Source organism: Lutra lutra, chromosome 10, assembly GCF_902655055.1.
Source record: "Lutra lutra chromosome 10, mLutLut1.2, whole genome shotgun sequence".
NCBI lineage: Eukaryota > Metazoa > Chordata > Mammalia > Carnivora > Mustelidae > Lutra > Lutra lutra.
Window position 1 is genome coordinate 91969327 of NC_062287.1, and position 19492 is coordinate 91988818.

The following is a 19492-nucleotide window of genomic DNA, read 5'->3' on the forward strand; positions in this document are numbered from 1 at the left end:
CTGAGATGAGCCATGGGAGGTATTCAGCCATGGGAAAGGAGGTCAGACTATCAGATGCCATGTAGAGATCAAGAGAGTTCAGATTCTGGAAGCAATCTTAAAAATTTTCCTTCTAGGAGGATATCAGTTGCAAATGAGCTCTGGGAAGGAAGGGAACATCTGTGGAATGGAGCCTCTGTGGTGGAAGGGAGCATCTTAAGAGAGAATCCTCCCATTCTCAGGCCCACTAGGCAACATGACAAATTCTAGGCATGACTTAAAGTAATAAGAAGAAAGCTGATGGAGACAATTGTATGACAATTTGGCAACCGATCCTAATTCAATTTAGACCTGATTACATTACTTTTTAAATGGTGACCCAAGCACTTGTAGAACGCAGTCTCTTTTATCAAATGTTTCTAAGGGAGATGGTATTTGTACATAGAAACTACATGGTGGTATTTTTGTACTGTCTAAATTAGGATGCTTTGCACGGAGAAGAAAATTGGCCATAAAGGTATCTTTAAAACTCCACCAGGAATTAGTAGATGGTGTGAATCCAGTTGTGTAGTTTGAGAAGACAGCTGCATTTTATCTAGTGAAATCAGCAGTCGATACTAAACAACTCCTAAAGAATGTCACTTTACTTTAGCATTTGCCATGCAGTGCAGATTCAAGATATGATAGCCTTGTCTTCCTTGCCATATTACTATTGTGTCTTCAGGAAATGAAGTGCACAGATTTCAAAATTCAGTTCTCTTCACATTGAAGATGCATTAGCACATCTGTGATGCCAGGCCTCCAGCTCCTTTAGAGGCACGAGATGCAAATTATGTTAAACAATCTGCATTTTTTTTAATGTTCAGGTTTCTCCCATAGACAGCATTTTTGAGGAAAGCAAATGACTGGGAGAAGCTTCAGATTTGAAAAATAATAATAATAGCCTATTGTATTTACATGGAAAATGGAAACACCTTTATCATTTGAGTGAACTCATCCCCTAAACACCAAAAATAAGCACTTCTAAAGAAATAGCACTCAGACTCAACTTTCATAGTCGGAGGGGGCTGGCAATCCTTGGATTCACTACACAGATTTTTTTCTGAAGTCAGCAACAACTATTTGAGTTTTAGAGGGGAAATTAGATGTAAAATAAGTAGCCCCTGTGACAGGTGACTACTGTAAGATGCATTGTGGAGTTGTGGTCTTACTGAATATATTGCTTGAACACTGGGTAACTGGTAACTGATTGAACTTTTGACATCTTACTACAACTTTCAGTTGGCAATCTTCCTGAAAAGGATTTTGGTAAAAGTTCAAAAAATCTTGTGGAAGTTCACGTTTTCCCTAAGACAACAATTATGCCACATTGCAGAGGACCTAAATAGATGCTTTTCCAAAGAACACATAAAATTGCCAACAGGTACATGAAAAGATGTTTAATATCACTAGTCATCAGGGAAATGTGAAGTAAAACCACAGTCAGGTACCATCCCATACCTGTTAAACTGGGTATTCTCAAAAAGACAGGAGGAAGGGACACCTGGGTGGCTCAGTCTGTTAAGCATCTGACTCTTTTTTTTTTAATAAAGATTTTATTAATTTATTTGACAGATCACAAGTAGGCAGAGAGGCACACAGAGAGAGAGAGAGGGAAGCAGGCTCCCTGCTGAGCAGAGAGCCCGATGTGGGGCTCCATCCCAGGACCCTGGGATCGTGACCTGAGCCAAAGGCAGAGACTTTAACCCACTGAGCCACCCAGGCGCCCCAAGTTTGGGATTTTCAAAATACCTCACAAGGGGCAGTATGCACATGAACTGGAGAACAACTGGACCTAGGGGAGCAATTTGGAAACCATGGGAGGTTATGAGGATTCAAACAAAGGCAACAGCTTTGGGAGAGTAATATAAGAAATGCCAAGGGTTAGCATTTACAAAATTTTATTAATGTGCAAACTTGTTGTTTGCTATTTGTGCACGTGTATGTGTATGTGTGACATCCTAAATAGAGACTATCCACAACTTCCATGCAATATAATGAAACACTTCCTAAAAATAAAGCTCTCTAAACAGAGAATGAACTACCAGTTAAAACTGTCACTGGAGTAGCTCAGAACACAGGCTGTGGTGGTGGGTGGGTCTATAATGCAGGCTTCAATTGGATAAGCAATTCCACACATTGTCCTCGATTAGACTTCCACTGGCCCACAATTGCAAAATGAGACACGTAAGGACAACATAGTGGGTCTGTCATATTAATTTTTTGAATTGAAAGCAAACACCTTTCATTTGTAATTAATTCTGTCCCATATTTTTACAACTATAATTTCCTTTCTAATTTTTATTTAGTAATGTGTGAATGGTACATATCTGGTAAAATAAAGAGCTGGAAACACTCTTTCAAGCCACTGTATATTTATTCCTATTCATGATGTGAAAGGTGTTAAAGTCTGTGACCCACTAGATGGCCTTTGAGCACCCTTAGGACTCTTAAATTTTATGCTCTTCTTGGATTATGTCTGCCTGGAGAAGTGTTTTTGGTAGATCAACAGAACAGGATGATTGACATTATTCAAGCTTTCATAAAATAAATCAGTGTGTCAGACTATGAAACTGCAGAAAATGCTCCCAAAATTTCCCATACAGCCTTTTTAGAAAGCAAAATTTCCGAAGTGAAATTGATGACATCTTATAAACACTTGTTCAAATGTTCCATTCACAGCAAAACACAACACTGGAAAAATGTTAAGAGCCAAATTGCCAGCATCACTTACCAAATTTGAATCTTTTGGAGCCCTTCACATACATACCTACAGTCCTGTATCAAGCCATTTTCTATAGGTACCTTTAGGGGCTGAGGGGCCCAGCAGTCCAGACTCCCTTCCTTAGGCACTGCTGCTGACAAGCAATGCCATTACGCTAAGCTTCAAGTCATAGAAAGGTACCTCTAAGTGCCTGTGCAGTCAAATGCCACAGGATTTCAAATGGAAATGACATGAATTAATTTCCTGAGAAGAACAAAAAGAAAAGGAAAATTGAGAAGAAAGGCAGCTTCTTGTAACACAATATGCAGATTAATGGTGCCCACTGATGGATTGAAGTGTCAAAAATTCTCCTTTCAGATATAAATGAAGCTACTGAAAGAGTTTGGGGGGGTTCTCTCACTTTCTCTCTTATTCATATGAAATATTAACTGATCAAGTCAAAGTAAAATTCGTTTTTCTTGGTATCTTTAAAATCTTCTCTAGCTCAAATGCTAACCTTTGGAACATTAGTCCCTGGGTGAAAGGGCATACGGTCCTCCCGAGGGCATCTCATTATTCTGGGAAGAAAATTAAAATCCCTTCTATTGACTTGGGCAATCTTACTTCGCCTGCTATCCTCCTTCTCTTAGCCTTTCTTCAACCATATCTTACAGCATCTTCTTAGCTTCTAAGAGCACTTAGCTGCTCTGCTTCTCCATCTTCATGGGGCTCCTTTCTGTGCCAATGATAGTGTCTTGACCCTAGTTCCCTCAGCCTAGAACATTTCCTTTCTGTTCTTGGCAAGCTCTGATCTTGATCTTGACCTCAGAGAGACCATTTCTCCCAAGCAGGTGAAGTAGCCACCGATTGTCTTTCTATCACATCACCATAGTTTAATTTTATGCAGAACATTTATGTGACTGCCTTTAAAAAAAAAAAAAATCCGTGGAGTTGCTCATCTCTGCTGGAATGTGTTGTTCCTGGGATTGGAAACCTTACCTTTCTTGTTCATGGCTATATCCTCTACTCATAGAATGCACAGTAAAGATGCTGAATTCAAATTTTTGGTAGAAGTGCCAAAATGCTAAGAGTGAGATCCGGAAGCCACTGTACAGCATTGATAAGGAGTAAAGATAGGGATTTGAGAAGGAGGCATGCTGCTCCTCTACCAGCCATTCTGTCAGCGTCCTGGGGTATGGCTTCATTGAATGACAACTACGCATCCAATCTTCTTTATACAAAACAGGGAAGAATTTATGTATCTAGCCATATGTTTATAATACGGGTAAAATCTTGGGCACTTGAGTTCAACACTTGAGGCTTGAATATTGGTTCCACTACTTCCTCAGTATGTGACCTTAGGTAAATCATTTAGCCTCTCTAAGCCTCAAAGATCTCATCTGTCAGTGGTCATACGTATCCTACACAGTTATGAAGATTAAAATAAAATAATGCCCGTGAATAGTTAGCACAGTTGCTGGCATCTAACAGGTACTCATTTAAAATTAGTGGTACTTTCTTCCATTCATAAATTTCCCAAGGCTTCAGCTACCACTGTTTCTCTCTTCTCTTCCACATGTTGTTACCTCACCATCCAGGTTATTTTTCTTGGCTTTCTCTTAATAATGCAGCAAATGTGACAAAGAAAGTAGAACCTCACTCCATGCTTTTTGGAAACTCTTCCTTTATACCTCGACATATCTCATTCAGCCAGAAAGCCTGGCTAGAGGTTAAAGTAACTTTCATCTATACAGGTATGTGGCAAAATAAATGTTAAACCTGTTTTTGGAAGCATTATTAAAGAAAATGTCATTTTGTCCTTATCTTTCCTATAAAGATTTAGTTATTGTATCTTCAAAAAGGTCAGATTCCCTTTCTCTGTAAGTTTCTAAAGAAATCTTAAAATGTGGTGTGACCTTGAACTAATTGCTTTACCTTTTTGTGTCTGTTTGTCTAGTTTTTTTTTTTTTTTAAGATTTTATTTATTTATTTGACAGAGAGAGAGATCACAAGTAGGCAGATAGGCGGGCAGAGAGAGAGGGGGAAGCAGGCTCCCCACTGAGCAGAGAGCCCAATGCGGGGCTTGATCCCAGGACCTTAAGATCATGACCTGAGCCAAAGGCAGAGGCTTAACCCACTGAGCCATCCAGGTGCCCCTCGATTTGTCTGTTTTAAGGAAGTGTAGTAATTCCTAACATGGCAGCTGTTCACTTCCTGGTAGTGAGGGGAAAATGAATTTCTCATGTTCAAAACCAGAGTCAACTTTATAACCCCCTTGCCCCCCAAAACACATAGCAACACATTCATTGGTTGCCCAGGCTCTCTAGTACCACTGTTGGTAACATTTTTTTCCATGTGTCCTTTCCTCTACACTCCACATGCTTTCTCTCCAGTTCAGACTCTGAACACCTGCCCTAGTCCCAGACCAACCTTTAGTCCCGGGTCTGTCCTGTATTCAGCAGAGCCCACTCATAGATGACACATCGCTGAAAGCACCAGCTCTCATTCAAAGCAGCATGGAACATGACTGAGTGCCTACTGTGTGCCAGGCGCCCTGCTTAGCACTTTACTTGCATTGTCATTTCATTATGGCGCCCATGATTGTCCTGCTCATATTTGGAGAATCTCATTCGCTCCTTAATCATAGTCACATTCCTCATGCTTTCTAATGTGGCCCTATTCTTCCTAGGCCATTTATTATTTAATGATCTCAGGCAGGATTTGTAATCTCAAAACCCCTCAATTTCCTCATCTGTACCATAAGGAAACGTAATACTACAACTTCATAAGGTTGTTGCAGAGTTTCTTATCTGTGGCACAGTTGGCATTTGGGGTCAGGTAATTCTTTGTTTGGGGGAATGCTCTGGGCGTTGTAGGTTACTAAGCAGCAGCCCCGGCCTCTACCCACTAGATGGCAGTATAACCCTCCCTTCTCCCTCCCCCACAGCCCTCCCACCCTCCTTTAGATAAAGTATCTCCACACACTACCTAATCATCCCCTCACAGCAAACATGTTGAAAACTACTAGGATATTGGGATTAATAAATTAGACACCTTTAGATGCTGGGCATTACCTGTTCCTTTCAGTCTCTTAGTTCTTGGGACCTCCTTGTACCTTCCCATTCTCCGGTATCACCAGAGAATTTATGGCTCCCAAGATTAGTCCTAGGTTTCCTTGCTTTGCATGTCTTTCTGCAGCAACACTCTCCTATCCTACTACTGCCTTCCAAGTTCTTCCCTACCTTCCAGGACACTAGTCTCACCAGAAGTTTCCCCTAATCTTTCCAAACTGACTGATCTCTCTCCCTCTAAATACTTCTATCATCATTTTTGTATCCCAGTCACGACTTTACAAGCTGCCATATTGTATAGTTATTGGTGTAATTGTGTCACCTCTCCTGTTGGGGCTGAAGACTCCCAGAGAATGAGATTCTTTGTTTTGAGCCATCATAGATGAGAGCACAGTTTTGGTCATATAGTGGTTGCTCATTAAGTGACGTTTGTTAAGTTGAATTTAAGACATAGATGAAATAAGTGACTTATATAAAGGCAATGGAATTAAACTAAAATATGCTAGAGAAAAAAAAATTAAGGTTGTATCCAGATGCATGTTGAAATAATCAGATGATTGAGCCAAAAGAGGTTTACTGTTTAAATTATCCATACAACAGCCTTAGTTCTCTGCTTCTCTTCGCACATGTACGAACAGCTGAGAAAGAATTAGAGTTGTTTGAAAACTATTAAGTGATTTGCCTACTGATGGAACCCTATTCTTCTGCTAGAAACAGAATTTATCAAATAAAGGAGGTACAAACAAATCTACATTATTGCTGTATTATCAAGAGGGAGGGCCAAGGAGGCAACTGTCAGTGTGAAGTGATCCAAGTTACAAGTAAAATTGAGCTTTTTTTCCCCACCTATACCTTTGTCTTAGAAAAAAAGCACCCCTCCCCACACGCATACTTGTTTTCTATGGTGGATGAAATTCCCTGATGTCACAGAATTTGAAATCTAGACAAGCTTATACACAACCACTGTTACGTGATGCAATTGTGATAAATTAGAAAAGACACTGATCTTCAAGTTGGGAAACAGGGTTTAAACACTCATCATTATCACCTAATACCCTGTGACTATGTTTGACTGAATTATGATTCTCCAAAGATACCCATATACTCATCCCCAGAACCTGAGGCATTGTCACTATATGTAGCAAATGGGACCTTATGGGTGTGAATGAGTCCAGATTTTGAGATGAGGGAAATATCCTGGATTGCTGAGGTAGACCCAATGTAATCACAAGGATCCTAGTGAGAGTGAGGCAGAAGGATCAGAGCCACAGAGAGAACAATTTGAAGATGCCACACCACTGGCTCTGAGGATATTTGAAGATGGAGAAAGAGACCATAGACCACAGCCCCTGGAAGCTGGAGAAGGCAAGGAAACAGACTCTCTATGACAGCCTCCAAAAGAAAGGCAACTCTGCCAACACCTTCATTTTTATCCCCTCCAGATCTGAAAGACAATAGATTTGTATTGTTTTAAGCCACTGAGATAGTGGTAATTTGTGACAGCAGCCATAGAAAACTGTGACAGTGAACTTGAATAATCTCCATTCCAAATTTCTCAGATTTAGGTGATGTCTATGTACCAGATTGCTTGGATGATATAAGAAAGGGAAAGTAGTGCACACTGGTTATTTTGGATATTTTTCTATGTTTTAGCTCTTCTTTTCATATAGTGTCTCAGTTTATCTTTTCCAGACATAACCCTCAGACACTCAGGTAGGACTGAGCACCTCAAATGATTACACAGTGAGAAATAACTTGAATAATCTGTCAACACAATTAGTTGTGAGAGGAGGGCATGTAACAAGGCAAGTGAACCCCAAAACGTTTTACAAGGACAATAGGGAATACCCTCCATCCCCCCAAATTGCCAAAGTAATGTAAGCCTGTAGTGGTCTGGGGACTTCTGTGGAGGAGAGACTGCCTGAGAAAAAGGCCAGCAGTGAAGAGAGTAGGGCCATGAGATCAGCAGTGGTAGGTTCCACATACTAGCTACTGAGCATCTAGGTCTTTCCATGCCTGAGGTTACTCGGTTCTGAAATGTTGTTGTTGTTGTTACATGAGCCAGTATAACGTGTGTGTGTGTCCTCATATGTGTATATATAGCCAACAGTTAGGTTGGATTTTATTTACTCAAAACAAAACAAAACAAAATCTATGTGTATGGCAAAGTGTATGGAAAAGAATATGCTATAAATTAAACCAAATTATTTTTTCTCAACAAAGTATAAACACTGAGGGTAGAAAATTCAGATAATGCTGACAATGTATATTAGCCAAAATATAAATCATCTCAAATCCCACAGCTGGAGATAATCACTGTTAATATAGGACTGTTTTCTTTTTTTCTTTTTACTTGACCATGAATACAAAGCATAATAAGTAAGACAATTTGGGGTGGTTTTCTAGAGTGTGAGGCATCTAAACTTGACTTTGAAGGATAACTGGGATTTTGATAGCAAAGATTATGAGAAAGTAATCAATATGCATACACACACACACGCACAAGCACACACACACACACATATATATGATTTTTGACAAAGACACAAAAATAATTCAGTGGAGAAAGGATAGTTTTTTCAACAAAATGTCCTGGAAAAACTAGATGTCCATATGTGAAGCTATGAACTTTGGTCTATACCACACGCCATATATAAACATTAAATCAAAATGGACCATGGACCTAACTGTAAAATGTGAAATTATGAAACTTATAGGAGAAAACATGGTAGAAAAATCTATTTGATCTTGGGTTTGGTGAAAATATTATAGATACGATACCAAATGCATAATCTATAAAAGAAAAAAAATAATAAATTGGACTTCACCAAAATTAAAAGCTTCAGCTCTTGGGAAAATATTGTTAAGAGAAGGAAAAGATAAGCTTCAGAATGGAAGAAAATATTTGCAAATCATGTATCTCATAAAAGACTCATAAACAGCATACATAAAGGGCTCACCAAACTTAGTAGTAAGAAGGCAGACAACTCATACAAGGAAGACGGTAAATAAGTTATAAGCCATATAGATGGCAAAAAAACACATTAAAAAGATGTTCAACATCATTAGTGATTAGGGGAATGCATGTTGTAACCACCATGAGATACCGCTACACACCTACTAGAATGACTCAGTCAAAAAGTGTTGGCAAGAATGTGGAGGGACTCGACAGGAATCAAGTAGGAATGTGAAATGTTACAACCAACTTGGAAGAGTTTGGCTTACCATATGATCCAGCCATTCTACTCCTAGATATTAATGCAAAAGAAACAAAAAGCTATGTCCCTACCAAGATTTTTATACCAGTGTTCATAGTATTTTCATCTGCAATAGCTAAAACCTGGAAATAATCCAATGGTACACCAATGCCTGAATAAGAGAGAACTGTGGCATTCCCATGTATGGAGTACTATTCAGCAATGAAAACAAACAGAATTTTAGGCACACAATAACATGGAAGTCTGAGAATAATTATAGTGTGGGAAAGAATCTGAACAACAGAGTATATACTGTCTGACTCCAGATCTGTAAATGGCAGAAAATGATCAGCAGTGGCTTGGGAACAAGTGGAGGGAGGAGTGTCAGACCAGAAGTGGGATGTGGGAGTGTGAAGAGATGTTTGGGATGACAAATTGATGTGTGATGGTTTCACAATGTTATAGATGTCAAAGTTATGGAATTGTATACTTTTAAAAGATTCAGTCTATTGTATGCCATTTATACCTCACTTATGGGGAAAAATGAAAGGGAAGGAAGAAAACGGGCAAATACATGCAAAGGAAAAATCAGGGCACAGTCGCTGCTTCCAGGTGCCCAGAACATAAGATGTAAGGGTACAGGAAGGCTGTCAGTAGCACCTGAAGAGCAAAGTCATTAAGAGAGCAGAATTCTGAAGCTAGACTTCCCAAGCTTAAGTCCTAACTCTGTCATTTACTCGCTGTGGGACCATGGGAGATTAAGTTTCTCTCTCAGTTTGCTCATTTTTTTAAAAAATGGAAATAAAATAGAACCAGGCTTAGAATGTTGTGTTGAGGGCTCACTAGATATGCCAAATTAATGTATATAAAATATTTGCCCTATGCAAACATGACATGGTTATAATAATTTTGAGCATTCCCGTGATGATTATTTGTTCAACAGTTGTATTGAGATATAAGCCACATCCCATGCAATTCACTCATCTGAACATATAAATCAATACCACAGTCTTATTTTAGAACATTCTGTCATCTCAAAAAGAATCTCTCTACCCAATCAGTGGTCATTCCACATTCTCTCCATCCTGCCGTAGACAACCACTAATCTACTTCCTGTCTCTACCAATTTGCTTATACTGTATTCAAACTGATATGGAACTATATCCATGCCATATTCAACATTTCATATAAATGGACTCATACCGTATGTAGTTCTTTTGTCTCTGGTTTCTTTCATCAAGACAAATGTTTTCAAGTTTCATCCATGTCAGAGGATGTACTAGTACTCATTCCTTTTTATTATCAAATAATATCCTGTTGTAAGGATACACCACCTTTTATCCCAATTATTATCATTGCTGGACACAATAGTTTTGTCTGAAGAGGAAAGAAAGCAAAGGAGCAGAGGTATGATCTTAATGGTTGTATAGCAACCCAGAAGTGGCAGGGAATTATATTTAACCAGATAAGGGAAAGGGTGGTTGAAAAAGGTGAAAATTTCATGGGCACATGCCATCAACTCATATGCTTCCTTGGAGCCGGCCCCACCTAGGCTCTGAAGAAAAACAAGAGGATTCCTTCCTTCTATACAGAGGCAACCTAGTACAGAAGAATTTCCTCCTTGCTCACTACTCCTGTTAGCATCAGCGAGTCATGTATGTCCTTAAATTAATCGGTTTCCTCCAAAACTCTCGTCACCCCTCCACTTATCCCCTCCAGCCCTGGGCTCACCTCATGGAAGCCTACTGTGATGATCATACATGAACGAAGGTAAAATTACTTAGTTAACTGAAACATTTTTTTTTAGAGCATATTTTTTTTTATTAACATGAAACATTTTTTAAATGCAGAAATGTTTCAGTAGTACATTGTGCTAGAGGCATTTTAAATGTTTTCTGATGACCAAAATATTTTATAGAGATCCCTGAATTTCTTAGGAATTAATAGGTAAATAAAAAACAAATAAAACAAATAAGGACCTCCAGTTAGCCATTGTGGTTTGTTGCAAATGAAGCCTAAGTACACTCAGATTCCGTGGCAGGGAGGACTCTACCCTATTCATCACTGTGTGACATCGTTCGCCACAATTTCTAGGATATGGCGATGTCTCAAAGCACTTGTTTTACTGAAGCAAAACTAAATTTTGTAAGACAGTGCATCAGTCAGTGCACACAAGATTTTCATGTTACATTCTTAATAAAACCGTAAAGAGGTATTACTGATAAAAGCCTAGCTGATATTTACAGAGCAAGTACTATGTGCCAGACAGTGGGCTAAGATCTGTGCCTGCATCCACTTGCAGTAGCCTTCCTTCCCTAAAGGACCTGAAAGCAAGGGAAGTAAACAACTTTTTCAAGTTTGAAAAGTAATTGGCAAAGCAGACGCTTTAACCCTGTTTGATCTAAAGCTCAAGCCTTTAAAAAGGATTTGGGTTTTATTTGTATTTATTAGAATTAGGTATAATAATTGCATGTCATCTCATATACAAAGACTTTAGATTCCAAAGGAAGGACCTGGGGGGGGGTATTTTGTTTCTAAGACTCCACTTAGAAATATGCCAGAAAACATACATATCAGTTCTGATATTTGATCCCTGCATGGGTGTTTCACCTGAGCTCTTTCTAACTCAGATTATATTCCTTCACGATACTGAGGACTCCTCAGATTCTCTGTGAAACGATCTCTGCCAAGACAGAAAATGTCTCCATATTCTGTGCCACAATACTTTGTCATTTTTTTCCCCCAAACTTTTGAAAACTCAACTCATCCATGAAATCTTCTGCGATCGAGGTGGAAGCCACCCAGACATTCTGTTAATATCTTCAGTGTGATTGATATTTCCCTCCCGCAGTGTGGCAAGATAGCATATGCGTGTATGTGGGCAAGCGTATATATCTTTATGTTAATGTGCATCTGTTCCTCTCCTTGCTACCATATACTATTAAGATATTAAGATCCTGGGGCCTGTCCTTGCTTCCCTCCACAGAAGAGAACATTGATTCACCTGAGTAACCCCAGTGCTCAGTTCCCCAGCATGAAGTTCATGTTCCATAAACATTTATTGAATGAGTGAGTGAGCGCTCCATGATGACAGTGACAACCTTGAAGGAACATTCTCCTCGCACATGGAGAAAATAAGATCACGTACAAATAGAACTGCAAATAGCTTGCCTTCTCGGGTATTTTATTTTTAAGCATTCTCAGCTGAAATGTGCTGTGGAATGGCTGAGACTTAGCAGGTAATTTTCATTTCACCTCTGTTTTCCAAATGGTTACCACTTACCAAATACAGCATACTTAAGAGCATGCTTTTCCCTTTTTGGGTACACCACTGCAATACAACACCAGATTCTTTCAGAGGTCTTTCCCTTCCCAGAGCTTTGGAGTTCATTCGTATCTTGCTAATTATCATGGCTGTGTGAAAAAAGAAAACTAAGGAAGAACATGGGGTTCTAATTCACCAACTGCCCTCTCTCATTATAAGAAGATTAGAAAAATCAAAATTCTGAATCCTGTGTACCTCTTGCTTGGTTACGTCTGATGTCAGTTTTTTCAAATGATTACTATTACTTTAAACAGTCATCATACATAAACGTTATAACGTGTTCTACAAGAGTCAGAAGGTATGCCAGTGATTACAATTGGAATCATACAGCCTAGATTTTAATCCCACACCCATCTCCTTTCTATTTGAATGACCTTGAGGAGCAAGTTATTTAACTTCTCTTTACCCTTGAAGGAAGGTAGAGAGGGTGTTGTGAAGATTCATTGAAATAACTGGGACAAAGAGGCTTATGTCCCAATTATATGCACAGAAAGTCCTTCCTCCATTACTTTCACCTGCCATTTTTTATCATGGTGGTAACATAAGTAGACTGGGGTAAATAGATTCCTCCAGAACAGACCCATTCAAAACCTCTTCGAGGGATTCCCAACCTTTTATGGCACCAACACAGATCTATCCAAGAATGCTAGAAAGAAAACAATTTCCAGGGAACCTACAGCTACTGGGCTGTTCCTGTCTTAGCCTTAGGTACAAAGGACTAATTCCTCACCTCGGGGATACTAACTGTTCCATGAATTTGCGGTGGTGGTCGTTCCAATATCCCAGGAGAAGGAGTAGGGTCAATAACCTGGAATTACTGACCCAGGGGAAGGAGTAGGGTCAATAACCTGGATGAAAGAGGAGGGTCTTAGCCTGAAGGGCATTTACTTGAGCATTTAGTTGCTTCCAAAGATTTGACATCGGTTATACAAGGGCTAAAGCAATGCCTTGGTACCCTCCTTGAACATTTCCTTCAGCACTTTAGAGGACTGCAGAATTGTGAGTCTGTCCCTGCAGTCCCTCTGTCAATCATGCCCTCCTTTCACTGAGCCCCAAACACCTAGCACCCCAGTGGTGATCTTGGCTTTACTCTGTTGCTGAGCAGCATGATTATAGTGTAGTAGTGCTTTCACCTCTCAATCATCTTCAAAGTTTCTTCTTAATCCCTGGATCTGGGAATTATACTTTACGTTCTTCTTGCATAGTCCTATTTGTAAATGATCAGCTGGTGTACTTGATATTAGTTTTGAGCCCTTTTCTCCTTGCTTTTTAGCATATTACTAGAGGTCACTGCCCTTATAACAACAGGGGATGAAGAGATTATCACTGTTAGAGACCAGGACACCAGGAGTCATGGCTCAGCCCCATTCCCGGGAAAACGGGGTAGGTCCACAGGTCCACTCCCTGCTCAGGCCTCCTTCTGGTGGGAAAACAGCATGGATCATAAAAAGGTAGTGTTGTGCACCTGTCTTTTAATGACAGGAAAGTATCATTTCTTATCCTTTGAAAATTTTTTCCCTTTGCAATTTATTTTATTCTCTCAATTTGTTTTACAGGTCTATTTATTTCTTCTGTAGAGAAATAGGATATATAATAATCTCATGACTCAGATCTTTTCTATACATATAAATGTATAATATATAAATTGCTGGTATCATAGAATTTCCTATAATCGGATTTTCTAAATTAATAATATACTGTGGATATACTTCCATGTCTATACATTCAGAGCAATGGCATCACCACTGACGATTATGTGGTGCCTTATTATATTATTACAAGTCCTTTATTGCCAGATATATAGGTTGTTTCTGATATTTGCCGTGCTGCAATGATTGTGCATGTACAATGTCTTCATTAATTTGTCCACTAATTTCTTTAAGATAAATCTTAGAAAAAGACATGTTAGGTCAGGGGCAGCCTGACTTTTAAAGACTTTTGATAACATGCCATACTGGTCCCTGCAAAGGTTATACCAAGTTACTCTATCAATAGCATTTTATTAAAATGTTCTCTGTCTACACTCTTGCTACTACTGAGTGTTTTAATTTTATTTTAAATTTGAAGGCCAAAGAGGAGGCATCTCATGGGGCTTGAGATCTCCCTGAGTGTGGCTACCTTAGATTTACGGTGTAAAGATTTGTTAACCAGGACCTGAGTCATGGGAATGTGGGCATGTTTTTTCTATTACCAAGAAATCTATGAATCAAATCTAATAATGATTTCAGTCACTACCAATACAGCCACATTTTAGAGACAACCCAAACTGGAAAAAGCTATATATTTTTTTTATCAAAAAATTCCCATGGATGTGATGATAGCAAATATCCTTTTAGTTCTCTTTAGATTGAGGCAATAATATTGTTTCACTTGAAATTACGTATCTCATTTTATGCATTGGGGGATCTAATTTATAGATATGTTTCCAGGAATAAGTGGAACTCTATTTGTTCCCAAATAAAAATGTCAATCATAAAGTAACAGTCACTGCAACTTAACCACATCGATGTGTACTTTTTGTGTATGATTCACAGACCTGACAAGGCTATTTGAAACTTTCCTCGTTACAGTCTGTTGCACCATCCATTTAACCACCTTATAGAAGACGATAATTCTCACTCTATTAGCGAAGAGAAGTCAGAAATAAAATTAACTCCTGATAGGGCTAGTTCATATTAAGATAAAAATTCCAAGTGGAACAAAAATCTCTATGCCAGTGTTTATGCAGAACAGAAAGGGAAGAGCTATGATAATTAATCAATGGAGTGGCTGTATTTTCTGATTTCCCCAAAGATTTTAATATTTGCTCTTGTCCCTTTCTGGAACAAAATACTCCACTGATCTAGGACCATTTTTCTTCCTTCTTTAAAGGTCTTTATTGTTGTGAAAATCTTGTTAAATCTTGTGAAAGATTTTGAGATTTGGCTTCCCCAGGGAAGTCCCAGTCTATTTTCTTACTATTTCTCTTCTCTCTTTCAGCATAATATTTTTGTTTGTTTGGGGGATTAGTCGCTTTACTGAATGAGTTTTACTGTCCCCAGGATCTAACTATAGCCGGGTATCTGGATGGGCATCCCAGCAGAAGGAAGTCATAGCTCCAAATTTGAGGGCTAAAACCAGATTTCATACTTGTCCCATTTCCATCCATTTCATAGCTCGCTGACAACAGTGGACAAGCCAAACAAATTCCTCAATATGTGCATTTGTGGTCATACTTCCTGACTGCCAAATCTTTAGGCACAGAAATGTCCTTGGGCCTTTCTACATGTTTCTTCTTGAGATCACCTTCTCAATGACTAAATTTTCCTTCCCATTCCTCTTCCATGGTTTCATTAATTCAAGCATGGTTTTAGATACCCATTGGCCAAGATTACAACCCTGAATTGTTTTTGTTTGTTTTGTCGATTAAATGTAGCTAGCAGAATATTTTAAATTAAAAGGGCTCCCATTCCACACTTGAGTGAAATGGATGCAAGAAACCAGGCTCGTCTTTTAAATATCCGAAGTTCACACTCCATGTAGGAACACAGGTCTGGTAACAAAGGACAGTCCCTTCTTTTCAAACTGAGTAGAAAAAGGGATCAGGACTTTTATAGATTTAATCTTACTTTTAATCTTATGTAATAACTTGCAGGAGTATAAGTTTTGAGTGTTGGATTTAGTAGTCCTTTGACATTCTTTAAGGATATATCCAAGAGACCTTTGCTAATAACCAAAGAATATTAGAAGAAGATCATTTATTCATTTTAGAGTGAGAGGGTAGGGAGGGTAGAGGGGAGAGAGAATCTCAAGCAGCCTTCCCACTGAGTGTGGGGGCTGGCTTGGAGCTTGATTCTATGACCTCAATATAACAACCAGAGCCAAAACCAAGAGCTGGGTGCCCAACCCACTGAGCCACGTAGGTACCCCATTAATAATCAACTTTCTAAATGGCAGTGCAGTCCATACATTTTTGTAGATTACTCATGTTAAAAGGTGATATACCATCTATGCCAGGAGGTGGTATTAAATAATATCAAACATAAACCCCTCCTTCATGATGATATCCTATTTCATTTTTGAGAATTAATTCTTCCCCAAGATAAGTATTTCATGGTGTATTGGTAAATCCCGATGACTGTCCTTCCATTATAAGAGACAAAGTTGTCCTAATCTGTTATATTTTTTTCCTTTGCTAATCCTTAGCTAGTATAGGTAAGGGGAGGTAATATCACCAAAAGTGGACCAAATAAAGTGACCAAAATTAAAGTGAACTTATTCTTGCAAGACCTAGAATCCCAACCAAAGAAACACAAATATAAAAGAAGTGGCATAACATTCCTTCATTCTAGAGGCATCATCCAGTTGAAAATATTGAATGGGTCTTGCTACCAAGACTGCCTGAAGATGGTTGGTTTTGTTCTTGGTTCTGTACCAAGTATATCATTTTACTCTTATATTCATGCTTGCAATTCTTTTTCTATCCTTCTGCAAGTTCCCTTTCCTTGGTTTTATTTTTACCAATACATTTACCAACACATAAATCCAAGTAACATTGATGATTTATTAAATTACAATGACAAATTCCCATTGAAACAAGTACACTGAGGAGCTACCAAAGCTCACTTACTACCTCATAAACTGTTCCCTCCACAACTTCTTTACAGAATAATTTAATAGTATGCCTGAAAAATTAAAAATTATCTAATGAGCTTTACTTTAGTAGCTAAAACCATAAATGCCAGTGGTCTGCCATAGAGTCATCTGCTTTGTAACAATATAGACAAATGCCCATTGAGATTCTGAAAAGAAATGACTGCTCACAGACAGCTGGTAGCAATTCTGCCTTGAATCTGGCTAGCTCCTTAAAGCAGGAGAAATCATGGTGCTGTGGTTGACTCCCTCACCCAGGAGAAATTTTTTTTACTGTGCTACTGGGTTAAGAAAATCCTGATGCAATCTCTAAGGGCCCTTCTTTTTTGCAGGTCACTCCTACACAGCGGTATGAAGGAAGAATATTTATTCCCTATTTCATTTTTTTTTTCATCTGAAGGAAACTCCACCATAGTATTTCTCCTGGATTCTTTTACTCCATTTACTCACTCCTCTTCTTGGTCATTAGACTTGTTTATTTGATTGGTGAACTCGGGAGCAAGACCTTTTGTCAGTTATAGTTTAAGCCATTCTCTTCACCTGTATCTTTAGAGCAGGCTGCTCACAGATGCATTTGAGTTAGCTACTCCACACTGGAAATTTTATAGTCAGGCTGCTATGTCCATGTCAGATGCCCTTGGTCTGGATGGTTGAATCTACCCAAGTCTGGGGTTCAATGCTAGGAAGCCTATTTCAGCCATACACTGAAACAGCATCCTTACATACTAACTACATCATTAATAAAAATGTCATCTACCTCTCCATTTGCCTATTCTTTTGACTTACTAAACCTCACTTTGTTCTGAACATGGGCAGCTAGAATGGAAACTCCAAGAGAACAGATTAGTAGTGCTTGGAACTTACCTTATGAAAATTTCTCTGACAGTTCCTGATCTTCCTGAGAAAACCCAAAGAATTTAAAGAAGTGTTCTGGATTTCAGCAGATGATGTTTATTTTACACCTGGAGTAAGACAACACAAATATATTTTAAATCATACTATATGAATGAGAACAATTTAGGGTAGACATTCCTGCCTGCCAACCTCACCCAATAGAATCAATGGATACAGTTTTCATCTAACATAAGTACAAAGATTAGATATACATATATATAGGTGATTATATGGGTCTATATATGTATATAACACATATGTACTATATATGTATATATGTAGTTGCATACATATAACCCATATGTGTACACACACACACACACAGTTGCTTTGGTGTATCTATCCTAGATTTGCTAGTCTTTCTTTTGTTAGTGTTCACTGAATTATTTCATTAAAATGTGCTATATGTATTTCATTGGAAAATATTTTTATCTATAGATAACATTTTGAACATACATTTGAGGGACTTCTTGTTCTTACCTCATCCTTTTGTCATGAGTTCAAAACTATAAGACAATTATCACTTTGTTTCAAATCTAATTGCCAGGGCGCCTGGGTGGCTCAGTTGGTTAAGCGACTGCCTTTGGCTCAGGTCATGATCCTGGAGTCCCGGGATCAAGTCCCGCATCAGGCTCCCAGCTCCACCGGGAGTCTGCTTCTCCCTCTGACCTTCACCTCACTCATGCTCTCTCTCACTGTCTCTCTCTCTCTCAAATAAATAAATAAAATGTTTAAAAAAAAATCTAATTGCCAGATGGACATAGAGAACTATAAAATACCCACTGTAACTTACAGATTTCTCAGTTAGATATAGCAACAAGAAAATCAGTAAATATAGGCATTAGATTGAGAGCTGGAAATGGATTCAATTAATAACCCTGCCATAATTAATCAGGCAGTTTGGGCAAGTGTCCAAACCTCACTGGGTTTTAATCTCTCCGTGTAAAAACTTAAAGGCTTTGTACAAAGTTGCTCCTGAGGCCCCTTCTATCTTTCACATTTTGTGATATTTTTCTTCTAAAGATGTGGTTTGATATAGGCAGAATGGTTAGGAAGAATTTGTGGTAGTAGAACTACCATGCTTAGAAAAAGCTTGAATTTTTATAAATTTATCATATGGACCTAATTACTGGTTTCAATCTCTGCTGGGTAATTAGTTACTTGTAGTTAAATGATACTAAGGTGACTGTAGTTAATTAATTTCAGGTTCACCTATTGATTTGAAAAAATCAATTGTGTATCTCACAGAGCTCAGTAAATCTGATTTTGGACTCACAGGATTCATGATACTTTGGCACCTGATGACCAGTGATTCACTGTCTCTCTATCTTTCTGCTATCGTAATGTTGAGCAGAAGAATCTGGAATTCTGAAGAAACTGGAAAAACTGTGGGCAACTTGTAAGCTAGTTTACATAATTTGGCATTATATCATGACTCCCTCCCTCCTGCCCCCCTCAGGTATCTCCCAGGGGGGAAAACGTTTCTGAGTGAAATATCCATACCTAATTGGTGTTCTGTATGCCATTGTCTTGAAAAAACAAAACAATTCCTAAAATTGGGAATTGAGCAGTAGCTGAAATTACTACTTACAAGGGTAATTTAAAAACTAACACATGACAGGGCGCCTGGATGGCTCAGTGGGTTAAAGCC

At 38.6% G+C, this 19492-nt stretch overlaps 1 protein-coding gene across 1 annotated transcript in view; it reads right to left on the reverse strand.

The window, feature by feature from the left end:
- The window catches only part of LRRC4C (leucine rich repeat containing 4C), a 184484-nt gene extending 166581 nt beyond the window's left edge, over window positions 1-17903 (reverse strand). The window contains exon 1 of the mRNA XM_047693789.1: window positions 17812-17903. The gene's annotated coding sequence lies outside the window, so the exon portion shown is untranslated. The remainder of the gene's footprint in view (window positions 1-17811) is intronic.
- Window positions 17904-19492: the final 1589 nt, after the last annotated feature.